Raw genomic sequence first — 14,512 nt, 5'->3', positions numbered from 1 at the left:
ACAGAGTGGGTGCTCACAAAATGTCTTTTGAATGAATAAACCAGTACCAAATGTTTACAGAGTGGATAGTGGTGAGTGTCACATTTGGAAATAAGTTTTGTCCCATCTTTCTCTCCTGAGGGGGGCCATGCTGGCCTGAAGGGAGAAATGGAGCCGAAAGGAGACACAGCCTGGCATAAGGCTGAAGCAAAAATGAATGGATACCTATTCTGGAGAGGCCTGCTAGGAAGCCAGGAAAAGTCTAAAGCTTCAGATCCTGGAGACAAGAGTGAAAACAATAGAAGTCTGGGGTTTGCAGGACAGATACAAGAAGCAAGTTCAGAGGGAGGCATGAAGAGCTCCCATTCCCGGGACTGAGAGCCTCCCACTGATACCCAAGGCCAAGTTCCTGAGCAGGGAGGATGCCAGGGGCACCTGTGCTGTCCAGACAATTTCCAAAAAGGCCCTTTGTACCCTGAGATTCTATGACATATTTAAATAGCAACTGTCCCCCTGGCTGGGTGGCTCAGTTGGTTAGAGTGTTGCCCCCATACACCAAAAAGGTGCAGGTTCAGTGCCCGGTCAGGGCATGTAGGGAGGTAATCTCTGTTTTTCCCTCACATGGATGTTTCTCTCTATTTCTCCCTTCCTCTCTCTCTCAAATCAATATATATATTTCCTCAGGTGAGGATTAAATAAATAAATAAATAAATAAATAAATAGCGACTGTCAGTTCAAAAAATCCGAAAGACTGAGGAAGTACAAGCTTTCATTTCATGAATAAAACCCCAATCAGTGAACTGATGTTACATTTCTAAATTTTGTGCTTCAAGAATGTGCGCAACTAAGGGGAAGTATGTCTTGAGATAAATGATAAATATAATGCCTTATTAAAGGGCATGTTAAGTCTGTAATAGCTTCCAAAAATGTGGAGGGAGGAATTAATGTGTTAGATAACCCTAATTCCTAAAATAGCTCAAATACGTGATTGATTTAGTATACGGTCAACAGTTTAATTTCAAAGGTTGATTCTAAACACATTCACATATCATTGCACATATTGCCCATCTAGATACAAAGACAAAAGCCATTGAAGAATGCCAAGGGCACACGAAGAATACTCCACAGCTTGTAAACTAAGGGACAATTGGTTTTTAACTTCCTATAGCCATTTTTTTTTCATTTTAGGCATTTGTCTGAGTGAGTCATTTAGTACAAAACCTCATAAAAGAAAATATTAACCAAGATATTTGAAATAAAGCTTTTAGAATTGTTTGAAAATGGACAAAAGTATAGAAACTCATTTTTGCATAACAGCTAGAAATGAGAATTCTGGGTAAATTTTATTTTTTCTTCCTTTCTTTCAGTAGTGTATTTTTTATTGTATTTTCTTCCATGACCATTTATCCCCCTCATACGCTCCTCTGCCTCCACGCAGCCCCATAATCACCACACTGTTGTCCGAGTTCATGAGTCTTTTTTCTTTTTGGCTTGATCCCTCTACCTCCCAACCCCCCTCTAGGTAAATTTACAAGGTAATAAATGTTATCATCTTCTGAGACCTTGCTTGTGTAGACTGTATTTTTAGTCCTCACATGAGGATATGTTTACTGGTTTTAAAGAGAGAGAAAAGGGAGGGGGGAGAGAGAGAGATGAGAGAACATGGATAGGTTGTCTCCCATGTGCACCCCAACTAGAGCTGGAACCTGCAACCCAGGTATGTGCCCTGACCTGGAATTGAACCCACAACCATTTTGGTGTATGAGATGATGCTCCAACCACCTAAGTCACCTGGCCAGAGCAGACTGTATTCTTGATGTCATGAAATTGAAGCAGAAACAGGGTTTTACCATATCTAACTGGCTCAGGAGAAGTTGATTCTAAAAAGAAAGGTTTCTTCATAAGGTGTGAATTCTAGTTTTAGAAAATGGTTTAAAATCAAGGATGTGGATTAATAAAGCAAACCAAAAAGGACACCAGGCACAATTCCTCTAATCAACAGAAACACAACTGTACAAAGTGTGTGTAGGCGATGTTCCCAATCCTTTAAAATACCTTTAGTAGTATACAGTACACACAGGGATATATTTCCCCTAATACCACAGATTTCTTCTCTCACAAAAAGCTTTCATACTGATGAAAGTGACAGAACGGAGCGTCTGTCTCCTGCTGGTGTCCTGTCTGTGTGGGAATGCGGCTGGCCTCGTTCACCAGCACGCAGGGTATCATCTGACCTGCGGTTGCATGGCCCGTCTCTGGCACTTCTTTCTGAGCCTGCTTCTTTGCTCCTGTCCAAAGCCTTTCCCAAGACAGGAACAACCACATTCCAGCTTGCATGCTGTCTGTCCTGTCACTTTTCTGCCACCGGCATCTCCACAGTGTGACCAAGCTTCCATCTGGCTTCCTGAGCAGCTCTGTCAGCATTCCGGCCATGACAGAGACCGCAGGGACCAGCAGAAGGCAATCACCCACAGCAAAGCCTGAAATACAGATGTCTGCACAGGCCTCTAGGTAATATCCATCAGAATGTGGTCCCTAAGATGGACACGCCTAAAGAATAAATGAGGAACACAAATGGTGTTACTGAGAGTGAGACAGGCAGAAGCAAAGTCAGAGGAGTTCCAGCCAAACACTTTAGTATCGACAATTATTTATCTGCCACTGATTGTTCTTACACCAAGGAAAAGTAGCTTTTGGGTGTGAAAAAGGACACTTGAACTTAGAACTTGTTTGAGTCTTGCGCCTTCCATTGGCCACCTATGTGATCTGGAGCAAGGTGTAATTTATTTCTCTTCGGGACCCTGAGAAAGAGGACACCTACAAAAAAGAGCTCCTGGTGGCTAACCGGACTCAAATTTCAAAAACATCCTGGCAGCCATTTCTATACATGGACCTCTCATGCAAACTGCACATCAGGGACAATCCTGCACTGAACTGCCTGCCTGTACTGTGCTCCTGACATCTGAGCCAGCCCTTATAAAGGAGTTCCTGGAATCCTATTTCAGCCAATAGAACTGAGGCTTTCCCCATCCAATTGGAGCTGTATAGCTGTATCCCCACTCCCCAATCAGCTTTATTTTAAACCAACCAATCAGAGTGGCTTCATTCTGACCAATCAGCACCAATCAAACTGGGAGGATTTGGAGTCCTCATTTGCATGTGGACAAACCAATGATGTCTGCCTATATAAGTCAGCTCCCCTCCTGCTCTGGGAGCCCACTTTTCCTTTTCACCAAACACTGAAGACTGCATTTCCTGGCCTGAAGATCAGCACAGAGCAGACCAGAGCAGAGTGGAGCAGAGCAGAGTGGAGCAGACCAGAGCAGGGCAGAGCAAATTGGTGCAGAGCAGACCAGCAAGGAGCAGAGTGGAATTGTCTAGCCAGAGAGGGGCCAGGTCCCAGGGCTTCCTGACAGCAGTGCTTTTTTCACAGCTGAGCCGTTTGCACTGAAAAAAGTTTCCTTCTTTACTGCACCCCAGATTGGGGATTCTTGTTGATGTTGAACTGATGCCAATGACCTTCAGTTGATGATCTTAAAGTTCAGGGTTGCTGGGAGAGTTAAATGAGGCTCCTCCAGAGCTGAGGCAGGAGGTGTTTCCTCCCTTCCAGACCCCCTCTCCGTGGCTTCACGTCAGGCTGCTCTAATTCCATCCTCCTTCAATTGTACCAAGCAGAGGTTCTAGAATACCTTATGGCCTGGAAGCTGGCCTTAAGACAGCCCTTTTAAGAATAGGTTTTGCTCCTTGAATCCCAAGTTGCTGGCTCATGGATAAATCAGCTAGATGCTGACTTCTTGCCTGGATTTCTGACTCTTTTTTTTTGTATTTTATCTCTTTCAAAAAGTGGGTACCCACTAAGCATCACACTGGTTCCAATCCTGAAAAATAGAAAAATTATACATTCTCATCTTATCTGTCAACTGGACAGATTAATGGCCAGTTTTGATTAAGTATTTTTAGCATATGAGGCTGTTAAAATAGCTTTGTTAATGTACATAAAGTCAGAGAAGAGATATTACTTTTGAAAAGCACTCATATAAAGTGTTTATTGATCTTCTTTTCTGAAATAGGTGAGTTTCTGAAAAGCCTGAAACCATTACGGCTTTCATTTCGGATTCCAGAGTGTGAAAGGGAAAGGGGATCCTGACAGACACCCAGAACTCGCAAAGATGAACTATAATAAAAAATGAAAACAGAATTTTAGGATAAGTGGTTATGACTTTTCCACACTTAAAACTCCACACTGTAGAGTGCATAATAAAAACAGTTGTGCATGTTTATAGCATATTGCTAAATGATAATTTGCATTGATGGTGTCCTCACATTAACCAATTCAAGAACACTTAATGAGAAGCTTCAAGAGGAAATTAAAAGCCTGGCTCAGTTAGGATAATGATTAATTCGCAACTGCAATTAACTCCGTGGAAGGTCCCAACTGAGACACTAGCTGGGTGTGCGGCAGTGATGCAATCAGACTGTTTCCGTCTGGGTTCGACTGCATCAGTGATGGGTGTGCAGTATTGGCTCCACCTCTATTTTTTAAAAATTTTATTGTTCAAGTACAGTTGTCTCCATTTCCCCCCACCACTCTCCCCCAACCCAGCCCAGCCATCCCCACCTCCCACCTCCATCTCTGTATTTAAAGAAAGGACAACTTAGGTCTTCAAGAACTAAGATTTATACAATGACTTGCCTTTATAATATTCTTTAAAAGAAATTATTATACAGAAATAGGATCCCTTTCTCCCTCCTCAAACACACACATGACTATCCCTCTTCTGATTTCTTCAAACAACTAACAAAAGGCATGTGTGGATTATAAACCACAGCTTCGGCATCTCCCTCTGATCTTCTTGTAAAGCAGTTCATGTAAATAACTTGGACGTCTGAATTAAAATTTGGTTTTTAATTTGTGCTCAAGGACATGGATGTGCAGGTGTTACAGAAACAACTGGTGCATGACCAATATTTTCCATATTAGGCAAGAGTAAAGGACTGCCCTCTGGTTTGTGATTACAGCAGCCATTCACAGAGCCTGCCTCTGCAGTTTGCCTCTGGGAGCCAGTAATGAGAGCAGCTCTGTCTGATTGCCTTCTCTGCCACCAACCGCACACTGGAGCAGGACTTGTCCTTAAGACAAACCACAAGGGGCCTGAATGAGTTATTTAGACATACAGAGCAACCTAAATCAGACCACCACCAGGCAAGGTAATGAATTGCCCGGTAACTGACTGCTGCAATTGCAAAATCCACCAAATGATTACATTGTAGCTGACTTGAGGGACTGGCACTAGCAGAAGCTTCCTGGTTCTGGGAGGGACAGTGTGAGATGGCAGAATAAAGGGTTATTATGGAGTCAGACCAAAGTGGGTTAGAATTTTTACTGAGCCTCCTATTAGCTGGATGGCCTTGGACTGTTTCTCAGTGTCTTTGAGCTTGAATTTTCTTATCCATCAAATGGAGAGAGAGTGAAACCTACTTTTTAGATTGTTGCAATGATTCCAGATAATATATATAAAATCCTACCACAGAGCCTGACATGTATATTAGGCACTCAGGAAGAGGTAACTAGTTTCTGAGACTCCCCTTCCATCCATCCTCCCATTGCTGTCAGCTGATACCTTCCTCAAATACTACGTTTATTGTGCCTTGTTCTATTGGCTACCCCACCTATCCAAACATATCTGCTGGTCCATTCACTATCATGCAAATGAGTCTTGTTTATCCTTGCCTGGGTTTCTTCCCTGACCCAGAAAGTCCTCCTCTTTTGCTTCTGTGTATCCAAATCTTTTCCATGATTTTGTTTGTTTGTTTTGTTTTATTTTTTAAATCCAGCCCAAGTCCTACTTCCCACTTCAAAGGAAATCTTATTCATTGACCTCCCTCTCTGTTTGCTCTAAATCATACAAGAATTTCTTATGTGCTTATCTTCTCTCCAACAGATGGTCAGGTCCCTGGTGCAAGGACAGTATTTTATATATTTATTGTATAATAAATATATAATTTACACCATGGTATTATATATAATAAATATATAAATTATATATTTATATAATAAGTATATGAATTATATGTATATATAAGTATATATAATACCATGATATATAATATAAAATGTATGTTATGTAATATCTATAAAATTATATATATATTATATATAGCATGGTACTCAGTATAGTTTTTGACATTTTTTTCACGTTTTTGTTTATGGACTCATTCATACAGCATTATCACCTTCATTTGCATTTTACTTGCTGGGTAAGCACCTGTAGTATTCACGTTTTCCTTGAAGCCAGAACACAGCTGTGAACAAAACAGGTTGAGTGGCCTGTGAGGGGAGCAGGAAGGCACCTGGATATGGCTGTGCTGGAGTCTCGTATGTGGCGTATGGGCTCCTGGCCCAGGAGCTGGAGCGACTGGACAGTGTGGCTACAGGTCAGGGATGAGTGTCCAGCTTCCCCTTGTCGCGCACTCCATGTATGCATATGGCAGTGAGAGGCGGCGGCAGAAGAACCTGCCCCGGCTGGCCAAAGGGGAACTCCTGGGCTGCCTCCAGCTCACAGAGCCCAACCATGGGAGTGACCCTGGCAGCATGGAGACCAGAGCCCGCCACAACCCGCCCAGCAAGAGCGACCCCCTCAGTGGGACCAAGACTTGGATGACGACTCGCTTGTAGCCGACCTGTTGTAGTGTGGGCTCGGCGCGAAGATAACTGCATTCGGGGCTTTCCGCTGGAGAAGGGGATGCAGGGCCTCTCAACCCCCAAGATCGAGGGCAAGTTCTCCCTGCGGGCGCCAGCCATGGGCGTGATTGTCATGGATGGTGTGGAGGGACCGGAGAAGAACGTGCTGCTTCGTCCCTTTGGCTGCCTAAACAGCGCCTGGTATGGCCTCTCCTGGGACGTGCTTGGAGCGGCTGAGTTCTGTTTCACACAGCCCGGCAGTACACCCCGGCAGGATAGAGTTTGGCATCTTGCCGGCCAGGAACTGGCTGATTCAGAAGAAGCTGGAGGACATGCTCACTGCGATCGCGCCAGGCCTTCAGGCCTGCCTGCAGTTAGCCGTGTGAAGGATCAAGGCAAGGCCGGCCCAGAAATGGCCTGCCTGCTGGAAGGGAGTGACAGCTGTGGGAAGGCCCTGGACACCACCCGCCAGGCCCGAGACGCCGGGAGGAAGGGGATTTCCAACTCGTATCGTGATATGACGTCCCGTGAACCTGGAGGCTGTGAACACCTGCGAAGGTACTCATGACTTTCACACTCTGATCCTCAAATGGGCAGCCACAGGGACCCAGGCATCCAAGTGAACGCTCTTCACCTGGGAGCCGGGATCCCTGAACCCTTTCCCAGGGAGCCGCTGTGCTCTGAGCTTACTCAGGGAGGGGGCAGATGGAGCCAATTTTTATGGTGGGAGGTGAAAGACACTGATTTTTTAATTTCAAATTTTCCCTTTGGAAGTCACTCGAATACATTCCTTAAAAAGATGAGACTCTCTGTACCACATTTCTCAATCTACTGTTTTTAATTTTTTATTGTATTTTTCCCATTATCATTTAATCCCTTTATACCCCCTCCCCCAAGCAAACACCACACCATTGTCCATGTCCAGGAGTCCTTTTTCCTTTTTGCTCAATCCCTTCACCCCGTAACCTCCCCCCACCACTAGTTGTCACCTGCTCTCCATCTAGGAGTCTGTCCCCATTTTCCTTCAGTTTGTTCATTAGATTCCACGTATGAGTGAGATCACATGGTATTTGTCTTTCTCTGACTGGCTCATTTCACTTAGCATAACATTCTCCAGGTCCATCATACTGTTGCAAAGGGTAAAATTTTTTTCTTTTTTATGGCCAAGTAGTACTCCATTGTGTAAATGTCCAACAGTTGTTTTATCCTCTCATCTCTCAATCTACTTTTAACCGTTAATGGGAATGGACTCCGCTTACCTTGGAACAGTAGCTACTCTTGACAGGGAGCAGGGAGAGGAAAGAGTGACACCGAAGCAACCTCTCTGAGACACAAGCTGGTGTCTCACCCAGCGACTCCCCTCCCCTCAAAGTTCCCTGTGTGTCCTCTGACCTCCGGTCTGGGTGATAAGCGCCTCACGCTGGACATTGGGGCAGAATGAAGGGGAGAAAAACCATAATAAAGAGTCTGTATGTCTATAAAGCAGAAGTTGAATTAGGTTTTAAATCTTAGATTTCAATTATAGAATCACAGAAACATCATTTTAGAGCTGTAAGTGTCCTACAAAGTCCTCCAAACCTGACCCTCTTATTGTACAGTTGAGAAAACTGAGACTCATAGGGATGAAATGACTCATCTACCAGGGTCAGTCATGCGGGATCCAGAAGGGAAACTTGGGTTCTGACCTCCAGGGAGTGACACAGAATGGGGTGGTAGCAGGAATGTCTAGTACCGAGACGTACACACAGTTATATGGGTCCTTGTGGTGGTGATTGTATGTGACGTCGTGGCAGGGCCAGGGCGGTGCCTTGACATTTGGTTAAATATTATGCTGGGTATGCACATGCGGGTGTTTCTAAATAAGATCAATATTTGAATTGTTAGAATGAGTAATGCAAATTGCCCTCTCCAATATGGGTGGTCCTTCACCACTCCTTGAAGGCCTCAATAGAACAAAAGGTGAAGTAGGCAGAATTTCTTTTCTCTGCCTGGGATACTGGTCTCCTGACTTTGGGCTGGGACTTGGAATGAAACACCATCAGCTCTCCTGGTTCTCAGGCCTTTGGATTCAGACTAGAATTACATCATCGGCTCTCCTGGGTCTTCAGCTTGCAGGCTGCAGAACTTGGGATCTCTCAGTCTTAATAAGTGCTTGGGCCAATTCCTTATAATAAATCTCTCTATATCAAATCTCCTGTTCGTTCTGTTTTTCTTTGGAGAACCCAGACTAATACAGTATTCAATAATAAGTGTGATGGATTGAAATTTTTCACAGTTCAATAGTGACAACCAGAACTTGTGAACCCCAGCACCCCAGAATTGAGTCCTGATTCTGACTTGTGTATTTTCCACAGAACCACTTAAGCTGAGTCTCAGTCTTTCACTTGTAAAACAGAAAAAGGAAGTGGGACTAGACTTACATGCCTTCCCCCTCACCAACTTGGTGTCAGACTCCAAGGAGATAATGAATGTAAAGCTTTTTTACACATAAAAAATATTAAGATGTTGTCAGCTTTTCTGAATGATATTTAAAATGTCACAGGAAGGCTTTTGGTTTCACAGGCTAGCATCTATCAGAGAGAACTTAGAAAACTGGTAGGTGGATACTTTATTGAGGAAGGATTTTGTAAGATAAACTAGTTGCTCCTAATTAAGCAGTTTCTTTTCCTAATAAAAGTCAGATTTGTGAGGCTAAAAAGTATTCTGGTAGCTTACTTATTCTACTTTCCTGCAGCAGGAGCACCTTGAAGCCATCTAAGAACTAAAATAAATGAATGGAAAGAAGGAAGAAAAGTAGGAAGGAGGGAGGGAGGGAGGGAGGGAGGCAGGGAAAGAAGAAAAAGAGGGAAGGAAATTCAGTGTAAGAATTCAGAGCTTCTCGCCTACAGTAGACTTTTCCTGCCCTTGGGAGAAAAATACCTACAATGTTTGGGGCATTTGCTTCACTGCACAGGAAAGCTCTTAGAGAGGGCTGATGGTAAGTATTCTGTAAGGTTTTTCTTGTTTTAAAGGGATAAGATATTTCAATAACAGTTCTTTTCAATCTAGTTTATGACATTCTAAAGCTTCTCTAAATTTTCTGAACCAAGTTAAGTTTCATTCACTTTATGATTTAAAAATAACTAGAGCCCACAGAATACTTTTAGCGCAAGGGTATGGCCTCAAAGTCAAACAACCTATTTGTTTGATTCCAAGAATACTGAGGATTATTGCTCTGTAATGAGTGAATTAAGGTGCGCAATATGGTCAAGACAATTAGGAGCACTGGGCAAGAAAGCCCACCAGAGATTTTGGATTTCTTGCTTCTAAATCCCAGGGTCTTCCCTGGCTGGTGTAGCTCAGTGGATTGAGTGCGAGCCTGAGAACCAAGGGGTGGAGGGTTCAGTTCCCAGTCAGGGTGCATGGCTGGGTGGCAGGTCAGGTCCCCAGTGGGGGGCGCATGAGAGGCAGCCACACATTGATGTTTCTCTCTTTCTCTTCCCTTCCCCTCTCTCTAAAAATAAATAAATAAATAAAATCTTTAAAAAATAATAAAATAAATCCTGATTGAGGTTCTAATATCAATTGATGACTATCTTGAATGCCAGCCATAAAGATGTTCCAGGTACTGGTGATTGAAGTCCTATTGATTGCCTGTCTCAAGTCCTAGGTACCCAGGATCCTGGATCAGTATATACAATTGGCTAATGGTATCACCGTACTTCTTTCTCCCCTCACCCCTACCATCTCCCTCTTCCATGTAGCTGATGTCCCAAATTCGGTCTTAATTAGAGGTCCCCTGAGCTTGTTCCCATGCTCAGACTTGCAGGCTTAACCATGAATCTGCTTACGGTCCCATCCTGGCCTTCTCCAGTCTGCACTGACTGTCCCTATCAAGGACAATTAGTTAGGACAGATGCTATAAAATTCATGTCAGAGCAGGAACAAGCATTAGCATGTGGACAGTCCTAGGTTTGCAGATGCAGGTAGTAGAGGAATGAAGTCTGGTTGGAAAATTAAATAACTGATATTTACCGAAGTTATAGCCCAAAATAGTGATGATGGCAGCTGACCTTTGTTAGGCATTTACTCAAAAATGATTTCTGACACTAAATGAAACAGTATCGACTGAGTGTTTACCATATTCCAAGTACACCAACCGTATGAGTTGGGCATTTTACCATTACCCCTACTTTTCAGATAGGAAACTGAGGCGCAGAGAAGTGGCTTGCCCTGATCACACAGGTAGCAGCAGAGCCGAAGTCAGAGACTAGAGCTGTCCTGTCAACCACCTCACAATACTGCCTCCTGATGAGTTTCACCTAAAAAGGCAACTATCTTTCCTAACACTTATACCTAAGAAATTCTAAGTATTTGAAGGATGCTGTTAATCCTTTTCTACTTAAATATGTAAACCCAGAGGGTCAATGAGATTGTCAATCAAGGAAGCTCCAGCAATACATGCAGAAAAAATGAGAATGAATTGTGCATTTAAGGAAACTTCCAATGGGCTCTGGCCAGGCAGCTCAGCTGGTTAGAGCGTCATCCCCATTCACCAAGATTGCAGGTTCAATCCCCAATCAAGACACATACAAGAATCAAACAATGAAAACTTAAATAAGTGAAACAACAATTTGATGTTTCTTTCTCTCTCAAATCAATAAATTTAAAAAATTATGTATAAAAAGAGCCCTGGCTGGTGTGGCTCAGTGCGTTGAGTGCCAGCCTGTGAACCAAAATGATACCTGTTTGATTCCTGGTCGAGGTACGTGCCTGGGTTGCAGGCCAGTTCCCCAAGTGGGGACATGCAAGAGACAAGCAATCAATGTTTCTCTCCCTCTCTCTCTCCCTCCCTTCCCCTCTGTGTAAAAATTTCCATTACTGAGTAGTCAGATAAGAGTTTATTGTTTTCAATCTGAACAAATTCCATCGTGGACCATTTAGTCAGAACGAAGGAAAAAGAGCTGCACTGAAGAACACTCTGTGGTAGATTTTAGATGATGTCATTTGTTTAGAAACACGAATCAGCAGAAGGATCCATTAACACATCGCACAGAGACTGAGAAAATGAGCTCTGTTCCTCACACAGGAACTCCCTACCAACAGGGCCGTCATCTTCTCATGGCTGATAGCTGATGGTTGAATAATGTGTCTATATATGAAGCTTGATTATTTCTAAATTAATATGGAATTAGTTTTATTTTATGATGGATCTGTCATTTGAGAAGGATGATTTTATATACTTCTGGGCTTCTGGCCAACACCAATAGGCTGACAACAATTCAAATCTGACTTTGGCTTGGTTTCTAAGAAAGGCTTTCCTTTCTAAAAGCAAATACACTCTGTCTCTTATTGCCCTCTGTTGGGTGGAGCAAGAGGTGCTGGCTCAAGTGGAACTGTTCTTCAGTAGCAGAAGATCCATTCTTCTGCTCAGACATCAATGGATGTCTGAGCACTTCACTCTACACAGGTTACCCGCCAGACCAGTTTGATTGTAAGATTTGACAATAAGATTAGTTGGCACCCACCATGTAGTATGGTGGTATGTGAAGACCCCACGAATATTCCTGGAGATGAACCTATAGCAAAACACCTGCAGAGGCACTGCTTCACCGCACAGCAGCATCCTAACCTGGTAAACAAGCAGGTGGAGCTGAAATCCACACAAATGTGGTTTCAAATTTTGTGTTTGACACACATCACCACGTTGCTTCTTCTTCATATAATTAAAGCAGGTATGAGGTCTTTCTACTACCACATCATTTTTTTGGCCTAGTTTTCTTTGGCACTGTTTTCACTTTTTTACATTAAAAGAAAAAAGCTTTAGTAACTACTTGTTTTTCTTAGCAGGTTGCCACTAAATATTTGTTAGTATTAATAAAACAGAGAAGATTATATAGAAGTAGGAGTCAGAAAAATAAAAGCAGAAATAGTTAAAAAATGGTTACCAAATGAGAACGGCACTAGAAATGGGGTGAGGGGGCAAACAGGAGACTTCCTTAGATTTTACTTTGATTTTAAACCCTCTTGTATTATTTACATGTCCATGTATTAATTTTATAATTGTCTTCCTAAACTTTCAAGTGTTTTATGAATAGGATGATTCAGAGACACCTGGAAAACCACTTCTGTGTCTGGGCAATGGTAAGGTGTCGTGGTGGGTAAATCAGTTAGAGTAGGCCAGCTGCTGTGATAAAGAAACCCCCAAATGTATAATGGCCCACACACTATAGAAGTTCATTTCTCTCAGAGCAAGACAGTTCCAGGTGAAGGAGGTGAGGCTGGAGAAACAGGAGAAGAGGATGTAAGAGATGCTCTGTTGCTCACAGTCATTCAAGGACCCAGGCTGGCAGAGGCTCTGCTGTCTTGAATGTGTGGTTTCAAAGGTCACCTGAGACTCAGCTTCGAGCCACCAGAAATGGACAGAACATGGAGAAGTATGCCTGCGAGGAATTTCAAGGGCCAGGCCTGGTAGTGACAAACATTATTGCTGCTAACATTTCATTGGTTAGAACTCAGTGAGTTGGCCACACCTAACTGCATGGGAGGCTGGGAAACATAGGCCAGCAGAATACTCAGGAAGAAGAGATTATGGATTTTTGGTTAGCAGGTAGTAGTTCTGTCACAGAATATTACCATATATACTTCTAGGGTCCCTGATTTTGAGGACCCACAGCCAGATCTAATGATAAAGCCCTTTCCCCAAAGAGGGGATATAGAAGATGATATTTGACACATCCCCCGTAGCCCACCTGTGATCTTGGCTGCAGGTAAACAGTTCCCATGCTCACTGCCAGTGCCCCACCCTGAGTGTCCCTGTAACTCTCAGCCTTTCTGTCTCTGGGGTTTTTCTGGAGCCACAAGAGTTGGAGCATCCCTTGTACAGAATAACACAAAATTTGTAGAGGGGAATTAACACCCTGGGGACAAACCTCAACCAATGGTAGCAAGAGCAGGTGGACTCTAGGGCACATCCTACATGGGTTTCAGTGGAGTTGAGCCCCTGTCACCTGCATTTGTGACCAGCCCCATAATGCACCACTTACTTTTTCCTTCTGTCCTATGTCACTCTGCTTGCTCCCTCCTTAACTAAGTCTGTGTTCCAGGCGGTGCTTTGGAGAGGAACAACCCAAATTACGACAGAAGAGTTAAATGCTTTCCCTCACTTCTCAAGAAAAGGAACTCTAGGAAATGTGGAACACACCCTGAGACTGGATTTTTCCCTGTTTCAGAATCCTGAGCTAGACTCTGCAGAAGGCATTGCTGGACAGCCTGGAGGTGTACTTAGCAGACGGATCCCAGACACCTGGCAACATTCTTTAACAGAGGGAATTGTACACTTGAGAGAATAAGGCTCTCTTTGGGGACTGCAAAACCACATAGTCTAGGTGATTTGTTTGTAAGAAACAAATATGGCTAAATTTTAAAGAAAGAGTTTTATTATGAGAAGACAGGACTTCCAAGGAACTCAATTGCAGTTAAGTATAATCAGGCCATATGGTAACTTGAAATTATCAGGCAGCCATCTCTGTCTTTCTCTGTCTCTCTGGGACGTCTTCCCTCAGCTCTGCTGTGTGTCCACTTCAGTCCCTGTAGCCTAGCTTCTGGACAAGGCTTTTAGGTTCTGCTCCTCCACAGCATCACATTTCATTAAAAATGCACCCCCTCTAGCTCAAACACCACATAATCATAATCCAGTGCCTCCCTCTTCAATTGGGTCTTGGTGTATGTGGTGTTGGGGTAGAAAGGGAAGATGGATGTGGAAGCAATGTTGAAGTGCATATAGTTTTGAGGTGGAAATTTTGGGGCAGAGTGACCTAGGAAAAAGGGATCAATTTAGTTATTAAAGGCCAAAGCAAGTTGGAATGGGAG

The 14,512-nt window shown here is 43.4% G+C and overlaps 1 pseudogene; it reads left to right on the top strand.

Moving 5' to 3' along the window:
* The first annotated feature begins 2,410 nt into the window (after positions 1–2,410).
* On the top strand, positions 2,411–7,284 carry LOC112318987 (glutaryl-CoA dehydrogenase, mitochondrial-like; annotated as a pseudogene).
* Positions 7,285–14,512: the final 7,228 nt, after the last annotated feature.

The sequence above is a fragment of the Desmodus rotundus genome, chromosome 3 (genome assembly GCF_022682495.2).
Source record: "Desmodus rotundus isolate HL8 chromosome 3, HLdesRot8A.1, whole genome shotgun sequence".
Classification (NCBI taxonomy): domain Eukaryota; kingdom Metazoa; phylum Chordata; class Mammalia; order Chiroptera; family Phyllostomidae; genus Desmodus; species Desmodus rotundus.
This window is presented reverse-complemented; position numbering and strand designations above follow the sequence as displayed.